Source organism: Chiloscyllium plagiosum, unplaced genomic scaffold (assembly GCF_037043375.1).
Source record: "Chiloscyllium plagiosum isolate Xiang-an unplaced genomic scaffold, Cpla_swu_hap1 HiC_scaffold_21, whole genome shotgun sequence".
Classification (NCBI taxonomy): domain Eukaryota; kingdom Metazoa; phylum Chordata; class Chondrichthyes; order Orectolobiformes; family Hemiscylliidae; genus Chiloscyllium; species Chiloscyllium plagiosum.
This window is the reverse complement of record NW_028270159.1, coordinates 78,955,226-78,971,457: the sequence shown is the minus strand read 5'-3', so window position 1 is coordinate 78,971,457 and position 16,232 is coordinate 78,955,226. Positions and strand designations below refer to the sequence as shown.

The 16,232-nt window shown below is 39.5% G+C and overlaps 1 long non-coding RNA gene across 9 annotated transcripts in view; it reads right to left on the bottom strand.

Moving 5' to 3' along the window:
- Window positions 1-16,232, bottom strand: part of LOC148146456 (uncharacterized) — a 931,882-nt gene that overhangs the window by 444,500 nt on the left and 471,150 nt on the right. The gene's annotated exons all lie outside the window — the stretch shown is intronic.

Below are 16,232 nucleotides of genomic sequence, written 5' to 3'. Positions count from 1 at the left end.
ACGATATGCCTGATGGAACACTCCAGGGACAGAATGATTAGAGATTTCCGCTTATGCACCAAGGGTCACGGCCTCGGGTCACCTAATGATAATTTTATAGGCTCCACCAGAAGCCGAAAAAAGGCAGACAATGGAGTTTGAAAGTGTACTCTACACTGTCTAAACTAAAAGTATTCCCAATGTCAGGGCAGCCTGGGTTAGTAATGCAGAAATCGCCACCGAAAGCGCCCAACGAAACATTCATCAGCCAAAAATGTCAACGTTCAGTCAGGTATTCATACACAACACGTGCACAATCCAAGGGCGGATTCTCAGAACTGGAGTTTTTCTCACACATAAATCTCATGGAGCACAATTCCTGGGATCTACTTGACACACCGCACCTGTCAAATCCCAGGGAATGAGACTGAGATCTGTCTGATACAGGGATATTACTGAACAACAACCCTCAAAAATAATAAATCAGAGGTCGCTGTGATCAGGCAAGGCACAGCTCATGAGTACCTGAAATATTCAGCCATTGAGATCTATATGACGCAAGACGGAATTGAGAACCAATCACAGCAACTGGTCACAGAGTCTGGAAACTATCAGCAGAGGAGAACATTCTCAATTTTTCAGAGTTGGTGAGGTGTATCATCCCGGGAATAGTGTTGTGAATCAGTCACGCACCCAATCTCATAACTTTGCATTTTTTTTTTCAAAAACGTGGCACCTGAAACTAGATGCAACATTCCAGGTGAGACAAGAGACTGTTTTATTTCAGTTTAACATTATTGCTGTCTGTTTGTTCTCTACAGCGTTATTGATGAAGTAGAGTTTATTTGCTCTTCTGTCCACGTGTCATGGTACATTCCCTGATTTGTGCACATACACACGGGGGATCCTCTGCTCCTGCACCCCTTTGGGTTTATCCCCTTGCTATTGTATGTTCCCCTGAGTTCATCACAAATCAAAGAAGCAGGTCACACCTCCCTGAGACTGAGATCTATCTGACACACCGATATTAATGAATAGCAATCCTCAACAATTATAAATCACAGGTTGATTTCGATCAGGGAAGGCAGAGATGAGAAGTTCTGGAAACCCTGCTGCTTTCCATGTCCTTTTCCACAAGCCGTCTGTCAAGCTTTGAAGCTCTTAGTTGTTCTTCCAATATCGTAACATTTTATTTTAAATTGCTGTTAATATTTTTATGTAATTTTGCATTATAGATCAATGCACAGGTTGAACCAACAAGGACTCCAAACACTGAATGGAGTTCGTTTTCGAAAATTCTTGTTTCGATCCAGAATGTTCCTTCCACACAATGTAACCTTTTAATTCCCATCACCCAAGTCAATCATAGTATCTTTATTTTCAGCTACTAACCATCACGAGTAAATCGAATAATTTATGTTCAAAGCCCCTCCCATCATCAAAGGTACGGCAGAAGGAGGAAGAGCTAGAAGAAGATTGGAATCAATTTTTCTTGTGGTGAAACATTACTACTGTTCTAACACAAGGGATTTGTGAGGGATGGTCTAGTGAAGCTGTGTGGATGGAACTCAGAAATAAGAAAAGCATGATTATTTTGATGCGATTGTAATAGTCCCCCCAGTAGTCAGAGTGAAATTGAGTAGCAAATATATCGAAAGATCTTATTTATACGTGAGAATAATAGGATTGTAATAATAGCAAATTTCAACCTTCCAAACATAAAGTGGGACAGCCATGGTCTTAAGAGCTTGGATGGTGATGAGTTTGGTAAGTGCTAAAGTCACTTTTCTTCATTAATATGCAGATGTAACTATCACAGAAGGAGCAAACCTGACCTACTGTTGTGATATAAGGCAGGGCAAGTGACTGAATGGTTAGTAGGGGAGCTTTTTGGGGCCGGGGTCATAATTCGATTAGTTGTAAAATATTTATGGAAAGGATTGGCATTATATATAAGTTAAAGTTCTTAATTGGACGAGGGCAAATTTTGATAGTTTGAGACAAAAACTTTCAAGTGTTGATTGGAGTAGACTGTTTGCAGCTCAAGGGACGGCCGGCAAGAGTGAGGTTTTCAGAAGTGAGATAACGAGAGTTCAGGGGCGTGATGTTACTGTTAGTGTGAAGGTAAGGATGGTAAGAGGAGGGAACATTGGAGGAATAAAGATATGAGGCTCTGGTTCAGATTAAGCATGAATCGTATATTAGATATAGAGAAATGAGATCAAGTGAATCCCGAAGAGTACAAGAGGTGCAGGGACATTGTAAAGAGGGAAATGAGGAGTGCAAGAAAGGAAAATGAGATAACCTTGGAGATAATGTTAAAGATAATCCAAAGAGATTCGACGAGTACATTAAGAGCAAAGGGGTAGATCATAGAGTCATAGCGATGTACAACTTGGAAACAGATCTTTCAGCCTCACTCGCCCATGCTGACCAGATATCCTAAACTAATCTAGTCCCATTTGCCAGTACTTGGCCCATATCCCTCTAAACCCTCCTATTCATCTACACACTCAGATGCCTTTTAAATGTTGAAATTGCTAAAGCCTCCACTGCTTCCTGTGGCAGTTAATTCCATACACACCATCCCCTGCATGAAAAAGTTACTCCTCAGGTACTTTCAACTTTTTCCCCTCTCACTCTAAACCTATACTCACGAGTATAGGTTTAGGTGAGACTCCAACCACCCCAGGGAAAAAGACCTTGTCTGTTCACTGTATCCATGCATCTGATGATTTTATAAACCTTTATAAAGTCACCCCTCAGCCTCCAACGCTCCAGGGAAATCAGCCCCAGCTCATTCAGCCTCTCCCTACATGGCTGTGAATATATATAAGCCGAAAGGGATGGTTTCATAAATCATGTTACATTTTATATAAACGCTGTTTTTTTATTATCATTTAGTTTAAAATTGAGGATGGGTGCCTTTTCAATTTCATACCAGTAGCACAGAAAGACCTGTGGAAATAAACTGCAACAAAAAAGAAATGGACAAAAGTGATTGCACTACGGATAATCTCACCATATCATTCGTGTAAAAAATAATTCCCTGTTTTGACCTTGAAGTTAATAGAGTCTATTAATTAGTCCTGTGTGTGTAATAATTTTCATCTATCTGTCATTCTACATTTAGTTGTTATAGTTACCGTGTGGATTACTGCACCTCTCTAAAAATTCAAAACAAAATAAAGTAAAACTGCAAATTAATATTGTATCTAATTACGAGAAAAATAATTAGCAATTCAATGACACCAAATTGGAAAGGAATGTTGAAATGTAGCCAATTCTGAGGACTACAAGAAGTTGCAAGAGATCATTAATTAATTTACGGCACGTTCAAATAATTAGCAAATGAAGATCCACACAGATAAACGTAAGGTGTTACATCTTGGTAGGAATAATGTGCAGGTCATTTATTCAAAGATGCACGTCTAAGTGAGGGAGAGAAACAAAGGGATTTCAGACAATTACATCAGTCACTTACAATTTCACCACAGGTTCCAAAGGCCATAAAAATGCAAACAAGGCTCTAAGCTTTATCTCTAAAGGGATAGATTTGAAAGTAAGGTCACTATAGAAATTTGGTTGACTATAATTAAGAGTATTACCTGCAGTTCGAGTTGACATATTATAGAATGTATGAGAGAGAGTGAAAAGAAGATTTATAAGAATGCTACACAAGTTTCTGGCTGTGTACATCAAGGAAGAATTGTTGCGCTGTTCACTTCTCTCTTGAAAAGAAGGTTGACAGTTCTAAAATTATGAAAGGTTTTGAAAAGAGAAGGTACAGAGAAAACATTTCACTTCGGGGTAGAACGTAACTAGAGACTGTCAATATAAGACAGTACCTCAAGAAATCCAAAAGGGAATTCAGAAGAAACCTCTTCACTGAAAGAATGATGAGAACGGGGAATTTGTGACCAGTCGGAATAGTTGAAATCAATAGTTGAGATGTATTTCAAGGAAACTAGGCGAGCACTTGGAAGGGATGGGAATAGAGAATTACAATGGGCGATTTAGATGAGAAAAGATGTGAAACACCTTGAGTGGAACATAAGCGCAGGCATGAACTGATTGTGCCAAATGGTCTGTATTTCCTCTGTAATCCTATGTAGAAAATCACCATTGTATGAAACAAAAAGTGTATTAAGAACATCGAGAAGAATTATAAAGTTTCACACAAAAAAAGTCTCAAGTATTCAGCACTGAATCTAAATGATTTTATCACATGGCCACACTTCACTATTTGCTTGCTAGCACTGAAACAGCAGTAATCACAGTACTCTTACAAGGAGTAGGAGTAACCCACTGTCCATGCACCAATTGGGGGATCTTAATGACTTATTAATGGTCTCAGTAGGACCTGCCAACCTGGTCCTGGGAATGTTGTGAACACTCGAGCCCTCACGGCTTCTTTCACTCACTTACTCTGATTTCCAGTTCCCGTAATGATCGTCACCATGGACAGGAGACTGTTCCAGTATGCAGATGGGATACCCTGTTATGAGCCATAAGGTACTTCATTAGGAGGGACATCCTGCAGGCGTGTCTCTAGGATACAGGAGGAGGTCTCCCACACAAACTGCCAGAATTGGCGGGAACAGACTCTACTTTGACCACCTGAGTGGTCATCCCTTCCCTAATTTGGGATCAATAAAATACTACGGAGGTGGAAATATGAGAACCACTGAAACTCCTTCCTTCCCTTATTATTATCCAACTAATGACCTGGCAGCCTGTCCCTAGAGGGCTGATAGAACCCAGTCCCATTCCAATATTCAAGAACATGAAGAGCTGTTAAACTGGTCAAAATTGATAAAGCTTAACACAAACAGTATTGTCTTGAGTGCTAAATCCTAAAGTGTAACTTGAGATGAGTTCAATAAAAATGGGAGAGATACCGAAACAACCACTTCCATCCATCAGAAACAAATTTCTATGAACGGGAACGGATGGTCCGCTATTTGGAATGGAGCAGTGCATTTGAAAAGTTAATGTGGAGCACAATGTTATGTGATGGATGTGTGTACAATTTCAAGCTGTTTGCTGATTCAGTTTTGCTAAAGCTTTGGCAGATACATTCCAATTAGAATCAATTAAATCTGCCAAAGTGGACATTAAATACTCACATTTATGAGATGCTTTAACATAGAACATAGAAAAGTACAGCACAGAACAGGCCCTTTGGCCTATGACAGTGGGCCGAGGTTTAATCCTCATGTAAAATATAATAACAACCTACACACCCCTCAACACACTGCTAAACATGAGCATGTCCGGCTGTCGCTTATAAGTCCCTAATGACTCTGCTTCCACCACCACCACTGGCAATGCATTCTATGCATTCACAACACTCTACGTAAAGAACCTACCTCTGATGCCTCCTCTATACCTTTCTACTAATATCTTAAAAATATGACCCCTTGTCAATCCTGCCCTGGAGAAAAGTGTCTAGCGATTGACTTTATCTATTCCTCTCATTATCTTGTATACCTCAATCAGGTCTCCTCTTTTCCTCCTTCTCTCCAGAGAGAAACGTCTGAGCTTATTCTACCTTTCTTCATAAGGCAAGCCCTCCAGTCCAAGCAGCATCCTGGTAAACCTTCTTTGAATGGTCTCCAAAGCCTCTACATCTTTCTTATAGCAAGGCGACCAGAACTGGACACAATATCCAAGTGTGGTCTCACCAGGGACTTGTAGAGCTGTCGCAAAACCTCGCAGCTCTCAAACTCGATCCCCCTGTTAATGAAAGCCAAAACACCAAATCCTTTCTTAACAACCCTATCCATTTGGGTGGTAACTTTGAGGGATCTATGTACTGCACACCCAGATCCCTCTGTTCCTCCACACTGCCAAGAATCCTGTCTTTAACCCTATATTTATTCGAGTCCGACCTTCCAAACTAGAAAAGGATGCACCAAATGCCAAACAGGAGAAGTTTATTGGCATGTATCAGAAGAGTGAGGACCAAGACCAAAAACATGAAACCGGCTTTTTAGCAAGCTTTCAAAGAGAGAATGAGTATCAGAGGGCATCTGAGGAAGTTTATCAGTAAAGTACAGCTAATTAAGGGGGCTTGGCCATACTCATGGACAAAAAGATATAAAGCAATCAGAGAACCAAAGAACAGAGTGTGTATATAAGGGGTACAAGAGACAGCGTGGGTCAAGGCTTTGAAGAACTTAGAGATAGACATAAGTTTAAACTCAATACATTAGATGATAATGAGCCAGTTAAGATCTCAGTCCTTTCTCTATAAGCACAAGTTTAAGTTTACCAGTCTTGTCCAGGCCAGCCGTAAATGGGATTTTTATTTGCACTGTGCACATCTCCTAATTTCACAAGATATCTTAGTTTTGTAAATGCAATAGAATGCATTTTGCACCGTTTCAGCAAATCATTAAATAGAAATTGACCAAAGTAAACAACTTTCCAAAGCTGTCTTTCAACAGCCAGACTGATACAATGTTCAAAGAGGATCTTCATGAACAAAGTGGTCTTGTCAGGGGGTTAAATCATTTCAAATTCGAAAACTAGATTCCATTTTAATCATATCAGCTGGATGTTGGATACTCCATCAACAAAAGTTTCCCAAATTCAAACGATTGTTTGCAAATACAGAAATATTTTGACATAAAGGGAAACAACATTTTATGCTGAACAAGAAAGGAGTTCTGATGCGTTGGAAAGTGCACAATGATTGATCGAGATGTTCCCAATGGAAAAATGGACTGGTCAGATGGTGATGGAGAGTTGACAACTGAACTTTGTTCTGTTTTCAATTGGCAGGTTGCCTGAGTGGTCAAGGTATTGTCATGCCAAATGAGGCAGAGAATGGCCATCACCAATTTAGTCGAATCACAACAAGCATTGGCAGTTAACTGCCAACCATCACCTGGTCCACTCTCCATGCCTTTACCAAACAGCACTCATTACCCAGACAGATTAAATGCTTTCTCCCTTTCCATTGGAATTCTTGAGAGTGTCCTGATAAGTACAATATTAAAGACTTAAATAAAATAACTTTATTTTCATCAATACTCAAATTTCCATGTTGTACCAGCTGGCAGAGGTGAAACTTAACTATAATGAATCAGGCCTACAATGAACTGGTAAAGTTCTGCACTGGTCTCAGAGGAAAACCAGCAACAATGTCCTTGTGGAGACAATACTTTGCCTTTGATCCTATACAACAACAATTTCAAAGCCATTGAGGAAGAGAAATAAATAGAAACAAACCACATGCATATACACACAGCACACTATTATTTAAAGTAATAGAGAGAAATTCTGCACGAACAGAAAACCTAATTGTCATTCTGAATACTGAATGTGGCACCAAAAGCACCTTTGTGATAATGACAGTTTGAAAATCTAGCCCATATTGGTTTGCAGCAGTTGAAGAATTCGTCATTCTATTATGAATCCCGGTTAGTTCCGACACCAGTATTTGACCATAGATTCAGATTGTTTTTAAAGGCAGATATCAATATGAAGTTGCACAGTGGCAGGAGCACGGCAATCCTATGGACAGCACTAAAGAGATTTCACACCCATTGGCCCTTTAATAAAGAAATGGGGCAAACCTCAGAGATAGGGAACTGTAGATAAAGGAATCACTATCAAGATTTCATCCAATTTGATAGTAACTGATACCTGATCACCAAATTCAGCTGCCACTTGAAAGGATAAAAGAAGCCCCATAAGTAGAACTCCAAATTTCACTTGATTCTGTGTCACATTATCGCAAGAGAGCTTTGCAGTTGTCTTCTAGCAGACATCATTTTTTCCCACAAACCACAGAGATCAGAACCGAATAGTGCAGAACCACACCATAATTCATCTTGAGAAACTGTGTCAGTGGGTGTTTGGGTTTGCAGTGCCTCTGTGTTCTGAGCTTCGGCCCCAACCTCTCGCTGATCCCTAGTTTTCTTGATAAGTTGCAGTTCCAGTCAGTTTCTATTTCATCATTGTCCCAGATTACAGAGGTTTCAGTATCAGTGAGTTCACCAGTATAGCGCATTGGTTAAATCAGCAGTGGCTCCAGTGAAAAGGCTTTTAAATCTTGGTATTCATAGAACAGCACATAGTTATCCATGTTAAAAGATGTAATAACAATTAACAACATTATATTTGATCTGCTATATTTTCCATTACTGATTGCAATGAATCTACCTCATGGGATACAGAAACTCACCAATGTCAGTAAGAGTCCCTTAAAATTTGGGCAAAGCACAGGCTATTGACTTAAGAGAATAAACTCCATACAATAATGCAACAAAGAAAAGCAGATTGAAGTCAAATGATGCACAGGTTTGATAGAGAGCAAAACCCTCTCTACCCTAGCAGAGCCGAAAAGTTGCACATTTATATAACATCTTAATAAGATCCTGACTGACCCGATATTAACAAGCTTATAAAACATTTCGCTGGCAATATCCCACTTTAGCTTCTCGCATTCTATCATTTAGTATATTCCACTCCATATCTATTCTAATCTGGAGAATAAATTTCCTGCTGTTAGTCACTGTTCCACACTGTACTCCTTTCCTCATTCTCGAATTTAAAGAGCCTGCAATGCTTTTCCTCAGCCTGTTCTTTAGACAAGATAAAATAGATTGCAACAGACTCCACTGTTTGCTTGTACTTGACACAATGAGAACTATTGAAATATTCCAATACACTCCTTTGGTGAAAAATATAATTTGTTTTAATCCTTTAAAACTGGTTCAGTTCGTTTTATATTTGCATTGAATGGTATTTCAGTTTGATCCAGATGTTAGTACAAAGTGAAATGTTACAGCACTGAGCTTTGTCTCATTCTCCTTTGGTGGAAGTTGGAAAGGAGCGCTTTCTTACAACAGAGGGTCAAGAGAGTGAGAAATGAACGGTCAAGTTGTAATAATAATACATGCAGGTTCTGACAAAGCCAATTTTCAATCAGAGATGTTCTATACAACAACCGAAGTACTTTTGATCATGTAGTCACATGTCAGAAATGTGATATCTAATTGGTGTACCGTGAGAAAAGCAGGAAGGAGATGATGACCAGATGGTCTGCTCATCGGGATTGAGCGATAAATATTGGCTGGGACACCAGATATAATCTCAATTTAATTCAAAGTAATAAGGGTCCCTTTAGAGGGCAGTGTGGCTTTGGTTTAATGCATCATATACATCTGATGTGCAGGATTATCTCAGATTGCATTGCCGTGGCAGTATCAATTAGTGTATTCTAAACCCGAGGGTAGATCTTGAACCCTCAACCTTCCGTCTCAACGATCAGCATTAAACTTAGTGACACCTGAGCAACACACAATACTCTGACAAGTGGCTTATTATTTACATCCCCAGGGATTAATGAAGCAATTAACGGCAATTGCATCAATTCTGTATGAGATGCAAAACAGACCTCTGATGATAGAATGATAGTCTACCAACCCTTGGTCAGTAGGCTTAAATTCCTAGATTAGATTTAGTAGACTTGGATTCTTGTCCCACCTACTCCAGAGGTGTGTCATACATCGCTGAACATTTTAATTTAAAAAAAAAGAATACTTCTTCAACCAATGGGCTGTTGTCATTTGGAAAGTGCAATATGTGTAATTAGGAATCAGCACTTTGGGTCACCTTTGCTGATTCCCTGTGTGTTCTACGGGAGTCAGTAATTTCTAACAGTGTCCACCGTTAAAGCGACAAAAAGTTCTCTAATATCTCTCCTCAGTAGGTCATTCTTCCCTTTTGAATATGGGCAGTGAGCACTCAGTCCTATCTCTTTTTTAGCAACAAATGGATACCTTGCTTCCAGCTTGCTATCAGCAAGAGGTTAACTTGCACTGTCAAAGTGTGGCAATGCAGAGAACAACCCTCCCCATACATGACCCAGGCGAAGATCACAAGATGCAGCACAGGCCAGTGTTTATGCCCAGAATTAGATAACCAGGAAGGATGATCTCCATGGCTGGGGAGTCCCGAACCAGGGCTCACGGTCTAAGGAGACTTTCTCGGGCATTTTGGACTAAAATGAGGAAACTTTTCTTCACCCTGACAGTGGTGACACTTTAGAATTCAGTGTCATAGAAATTGATTTAGTCCAAAACATAATAGTTTTTTTTCGGACTAAAGGGATCAAAGAATGAGAGAACAGAATACTGAGTTGGATAATCAGCCATCATCATTTTGAACAGCAGCGCATGCTTAAGGGGCTGAATGACTTACTGCTCCACCAATGTCTGTGACCATTCTGTGGCTTGAAGAGATGGATTTTGTTCAAAAACTCATCAAGATGATTGTGAATTAGACATTCCTCAAATTAAATTGAACAATGAGGAAATTCTGGAAAACTGGGATAAACTGTTGAGTTACCTTCCAGATGAAAATCGAAATGACCTGAACGAGTTGGTATAATCCCATGGGGAGATATGTGGGAATAACCTGGGAATTACTAATCTCACTACACATAATATTGATTGAGGAAATGTTGTTCCAATCAAGCAACATCCTATAGGCCTAACCTTTGAAGATTGGCACAGGTTCAGAAAGAGACTGAACACATGCTGAAGCATAACATGGTCGTACATTGGATCAAACTTACTTTTTGACTGTCACTTTCTTTTCTCGTGAACTCAAATTGTCAACTTCCTCAGAATTTGGACAGAGTTTGGACTCCATGTTTGTTTCACAGCTTCAATTGAACGCAAGGACAAATTAAGACATTTCAAGCAAACACTGACAACTACAGTTAAAGAGGCAGTTTCCTCCTGCTCCTATTTTCTATGTTTCTAAACCGGCTTAAATATCCAATAAAACTGAACATTCAGAATTACATGCCTTCATCAGATGATTTAGGTAAACATGTTACACATTAGATTTTCTAGTCAGCGTATAAAGTTAGTCCATATGATTTCCCAGTATTGTTGCTTGAGGCTGAGATTACAGTTCATTAGAAGCTTTCCCACCACTAAGATGAATCTGTTTGCTGGATTGAATAAAAATATTTTAAATGTTGTGATTCGCCAGTCTCTGATTCCATGTCTGTATTTGAACAGGATTAGGGTGTTGTGGATATTACCACTGCAGCTTCAATGTTACTTTTCTCTGTACCCTCAGGTGTCTCCAATTCAGCTGTTATCAGTTACCAACACTCAATGACAATCTGCCTTTCTAATTGAAACATAAATTGCTGGAGAATCTCAAGAGGTTACAGGACTCAAAAACATTAACTCTGCTTTCCCGCCACAGATGTTGCCAGACATCTGCTGAGATTCTCCAGCAGTTTCATTTTTGTTTCAGATTTCCAGCATCTGCAATTTTGTTTTGTTTTAACCTTTCTAAAATTCTGTCAAACTTCATCTCATCCAAGTCGCAATTACATTTTGTTTCACCATGAACTGGACATCAAATTCCTCTTCATAATACCTCAGCCAGGCCCCTGCCCCGCTGAAGTTTAAACAGGGGATTTATGATCATTGGCCCCACTCATTCTTTTGCTACCCTTTCACTGTTTGTGACTAATGATGACTTTTGGATTCCCTTTTAATGTTAGCTGCCAGTCTCCCTTACTCTTTATTTCCCCTCTGAACAGTCTATATTTAGCACGGTTCTCACTGGGGTGAACAATAATCCATATCCTTTGTAACATCATGCAGGGAATTCGAGTATTGTTTTTGACACCATTTCCTGCTTGTGGAAATGTTAAGCTGTACTGTACAGCTGAAGCTGAACATTGCCCAGATTTGTGCTCAAATGCCCTCTTGGCCCATTGAATTCAGCCCTCCTCCAACTCAGAATTATTCTGGATTGTTCCTTGTTCATTTTATACACAAGCTAAACTATTTTTATACAATGACCGATGCTTTCTTAAATGATCCCAGGCTAATATTTAATGCATTTTATACATATTGTGTGTATGCACATAAATTATGAAGTTGGCAGAGCAGATTGAAGATATCATTAGGATTCTGAACATTATAAATAGGACCGTCACATGCAAAATAAGGAAATTATGACAAATGGTTATAAACAGTCCTGCTTTTCCCTCATGTCTAGTATTTTATGCAGCACGCTTCAGGAAGGGATTTGAGAAGGTGCACAAAAGGTACACAAGAATGGTACCAGAGATGAGCAACTGGACAACTATGTGGATAGTTTGAAGAAGCTCGGGCTGCTCTTTATGGAGGACAGAAGATGAAGAAGACATTTTACACGTGTTCAAAATCATGAGGGATTTGGATAGAGTAGAGTAAAAGGGTAGGAGAATGCACCTGGATTGGTAACTCTGTGGAGGGTTGGTGTGGACTTATTGGGCCAAGTGGCCTGTTTCCATACTGTACCGATTCTATTTTAAAAAAGGCTTGAGAAGAAAAGGACACTGACTTAAGATGATCAGCAAAATAAAACAATGGTTACGAGGATTTTTTTTTAAAAATAGCATAGTTCGGAAACTGTGATATTCTGCCTAATAGTGTAGTGGTGGAGGCAGCTTCAACTAAGGTCTTCAAAAGGAATCTACAATTTTCACCAGGAGAGGTTTTGCAGTATCACATAGTAAAATGACTTGGGAGTGAACATAGGCAGGTTTCTCTTTGAGAGCTGATCAAGTCATTGCCTCCGAGTTGTTACCATTGATCATTGTATAACATTGCACAAACTACCAGCTCACCAGTATTTCCTAATGGTTTGTCATATTCTGATATAATGACTAACTTAGTCATGCCTGCAACTAAACTTACTTTGCAATTACTTCACTTGATCCAGGAGAACCTGCATTCCCATTTCCCTCATTGTTTGCACTGACAATGTTTCCAGAACTGAAATTCATCAAAGAACACATATTAAGTCATTTAACATCAGTAACCTTATCCAGAATTAAGTCCAAAGCAATTTAACAAAAAAAAAAATCGCAGACTTGAGATTCAATATTCCAAGCCTGGTCGACCAGTTTTCTTAAGTTAGTCAATAACTACAATTTTAATAAATCGCATTATTAGCCATAGTGATAATAAAAGAACAGAGGTATCCATGCAAAGTGAGAATCAGGTGTAACAGACCTTTCACTGATCGTTGTTCTCATCAGAAATAGAGATTATAGACAGGAACGGTCCTTTCAGTGTAAGTGTTATGAGATTCTGTAGTCCATTCCGTGGAGTGTAAGTGCTAGGTAGCCCAACATCGTAGCTCAGTGATGGTGAAGGAAGTGGCAATTAGGTCCGTTAGTTCTTTTGCCAGTCAATCAAACTGCTCACTCTTTGATCATATTGAGCTTCTTGACTATTTTTGTAATTAAACCAATCACCAGGTGAGCAGTGAAGATTCTAATGCTCCCGATTTTACCCTTGTAATGGTGAAGTTAATGGGGGGGGGGGGGGTAATGACCAAGCAGTTTATCTTGAATCCCAGTCTTGTAATCTTGCTAATGTTATTCGTTATTGATGCCTTCACCACCCATCCCCCTAGAGTGTTTTGACAATGCTGTCCTATGACCTGGCAAATGTTGCTGGGACTTTGTTTTCAAGATGCATCATTAACCATCTTGGGCGTGATGGTATGGGGTTCTTTTGACTTCCACAGGATGTCTACAGTACACCACAATGAGTGAATGCTGGGGTTGGGGTGTGGAAGAGACAGTACAGGTTGAAAAGAAGAGAACACAATTTCTTTAGTATGTCACCATTGTTTCTCGCCATTCCTGAATACTGAAAGACAAGCACAATTCAATCGACCATCGAAAAACTTTGGATGTTTTATGCTGATTCAAGATTGGTCTCTCAAAATAAGCCAAGCATTTCTGAACCAGTCAAGTAGTTGTTATCTGTGATTGTTCTCATCTCTGTTGGTGTTCACCACATGCCATGGGATCTCTTCGTGAGGCAACCCTGATATAATCTTACAACAGCAGCCAGCACTCTCCTTTCACATTATTGGATCTCTAGCATAGCAGATTTAAATCTGACATGAGATCAAACTTACTTGCCAATTTGTTCCATTTAGTTTCTGACAAACTTAGGTTTCTGCCTAATTCACAGTTTGAGGTGTCAACATTTTCGCAGCTGCAACTGGTCATAAAGTACCAGTTAAATCATTTTAAATATGTGCATGATCACCAAGTTAATATTTGGCACTTCTTACCAACATCGAGAGTTTTGGCTGTGAGGGCAGGAGCTGGTGGGTGGGCAGTAAAGAGGTCAAATAAAGACTTATCTGCACTGGAGCAGAGGGAAAACATCCAAAATGCAAGGATTCAAGTTTAACTGCCTTATCTCTGAAAAAAAAACTTAAGGTTTTTTTTTCAGAGTTTCAAAAAAACTTCATACACTATTGCTAATGTAACCCTTGCAAGCACAATTTGCAACTCAATGTTTGATTCAGAATCCGAATATAGCAATTTCTCATTATTCAAATTCACTGAAGGTTCATGTAATATTAGTCAGTATTGGCTGTTTTGTTGAAAAAAGAATTTTATTCCTTTTCATTTCCTGCTCCTTCATCCGTTCGGAGTTTACTGAAAGATCTGACCAGAATAACCCCGGGAGTAATTACAGGCCTCTGACCCAGAGCAGTGTAATGACCTCAGTATTTAGGATTCTATTCATTGATGACATCAGTGAAACAGTGTGGATGTGATGCTGCCTGTATTGAATTCACCATGAAAGCACTTGAAAGCTTGATTCAAACAAATAACTATTACTCGGGAAAGCGCCTGACTCTGTGGATACACATGGCCTCTGTCCAACTTAAATTATAAAAAGTGCGAAGCATTCAATGGCGACATTGTATGGGAGATAGACCAAGGTGAGGAGTACAGGAGCCGGTCCCAATCCATAGCCATGTTTCTTCAAATATGTAGCCATATTTCATCAAATGTCACCAAACTTTGGAGACCATGCAATGATTTTGGAGGTAGTGTGGAATGGGGGGTGGGGGAGTGAGGATGAGCAGGAAAGAGAAACAAAGAGAAGCGATGAGGTGGGGTGAAGGAGAGGAACCCAATTCCTCACTATTTTCACAATAGCTCCAATGTCCAGAAACAGAACCTCATTATCGATCAGCAAGCAATTTCCCGTCTCAGCATTTAGGGTGGTGGTACTACTGTTTAAGACAACTCTGTCATTAATATTAAATTCCATGGGAGGCAGTCTAGCAGCCTCTTTAATGTAGCTGTTGTTATCTGAACTGGCATTCGTCGCGTTGCACAAAACATTTCAAAGGAATCAATGGTTCTTCAACATTCCCTTTTCACATTGTTGCATTCCAAATGAAGCATAATTAAACCACATCAAAATCAGATCATATTCAAACTTGCTTCCTCATGTCTGGCAAACTTTGATTCCCATCCTCCTGACAATCTGGTCTGTCAAAATGTCCCCAGCCACAAGTCATTGTGAAACACAAATTAAACAAAAGGCTTACACCTATAAATGACTTGCAAATATTTGAAAATAAACCCTGAAAATCAAAAGGCTCTATTGAGCTGATAGAGCACTTTTTTTAAAAAAAGAGGAATCACTCTAATCACCAGGAGTAATGCAAATATTGGGATGGGCTGTGGTCTGGAATGGTGGTGTTTGCTATAACACCGAGAGATGTTCTCAAGAGGAATTTCCTCCAGAAATCTTCTCTGTAGAATTTCCTTTTCACATTACATTCTCTTAAAAAGGCCACTTTCAAAAGCTATGACTGCAATATATGTTGATTTTTTTTTCAACTTTCACAGAGGTTTGCAGGACACCATGGTCTGTTTTTTTTTTAATCGATAGGGATGAGAGGAGGTGGCCGATGTCATAGTATTGGGAAGCAGAGGGTTTGGTAGTCAATGTGTTTTCAATATGTTTAGCCTCATTGCACAGTCCAGTGCTTTGAAGTGAACAACTGAAGGCCTGAACATTGAAGGGCTGTAAATTATTTTTGAAAGACTTTTTGTTAATGCATGCTCAATTATTCACTGGCTTTTAACTGGGAGATGGTAGGATTTGGAAAATGGCTTGGAGGGAGTCTGGCACCTTCTCATTGCTAAGCCATGCTGACATAGACCAGTTCTCTTTGACATCTTCACTCTCCATGATCTCTCAGGCCTGCCTCCATCATTTCCCTGATTGTGCCCACCTTGCAGCCTCAGCAATGATCAGTATGAACAGTAGGGCTCAGAAATGTGTTGATCTGTCCTCCCTCTTACTGGAGTAGCATCTCTTGAAACTAAGCTGCACCGTCAACTGATGAGTAACCCTGGCAAGAATCTCTTCATTTTAGATTAGAAT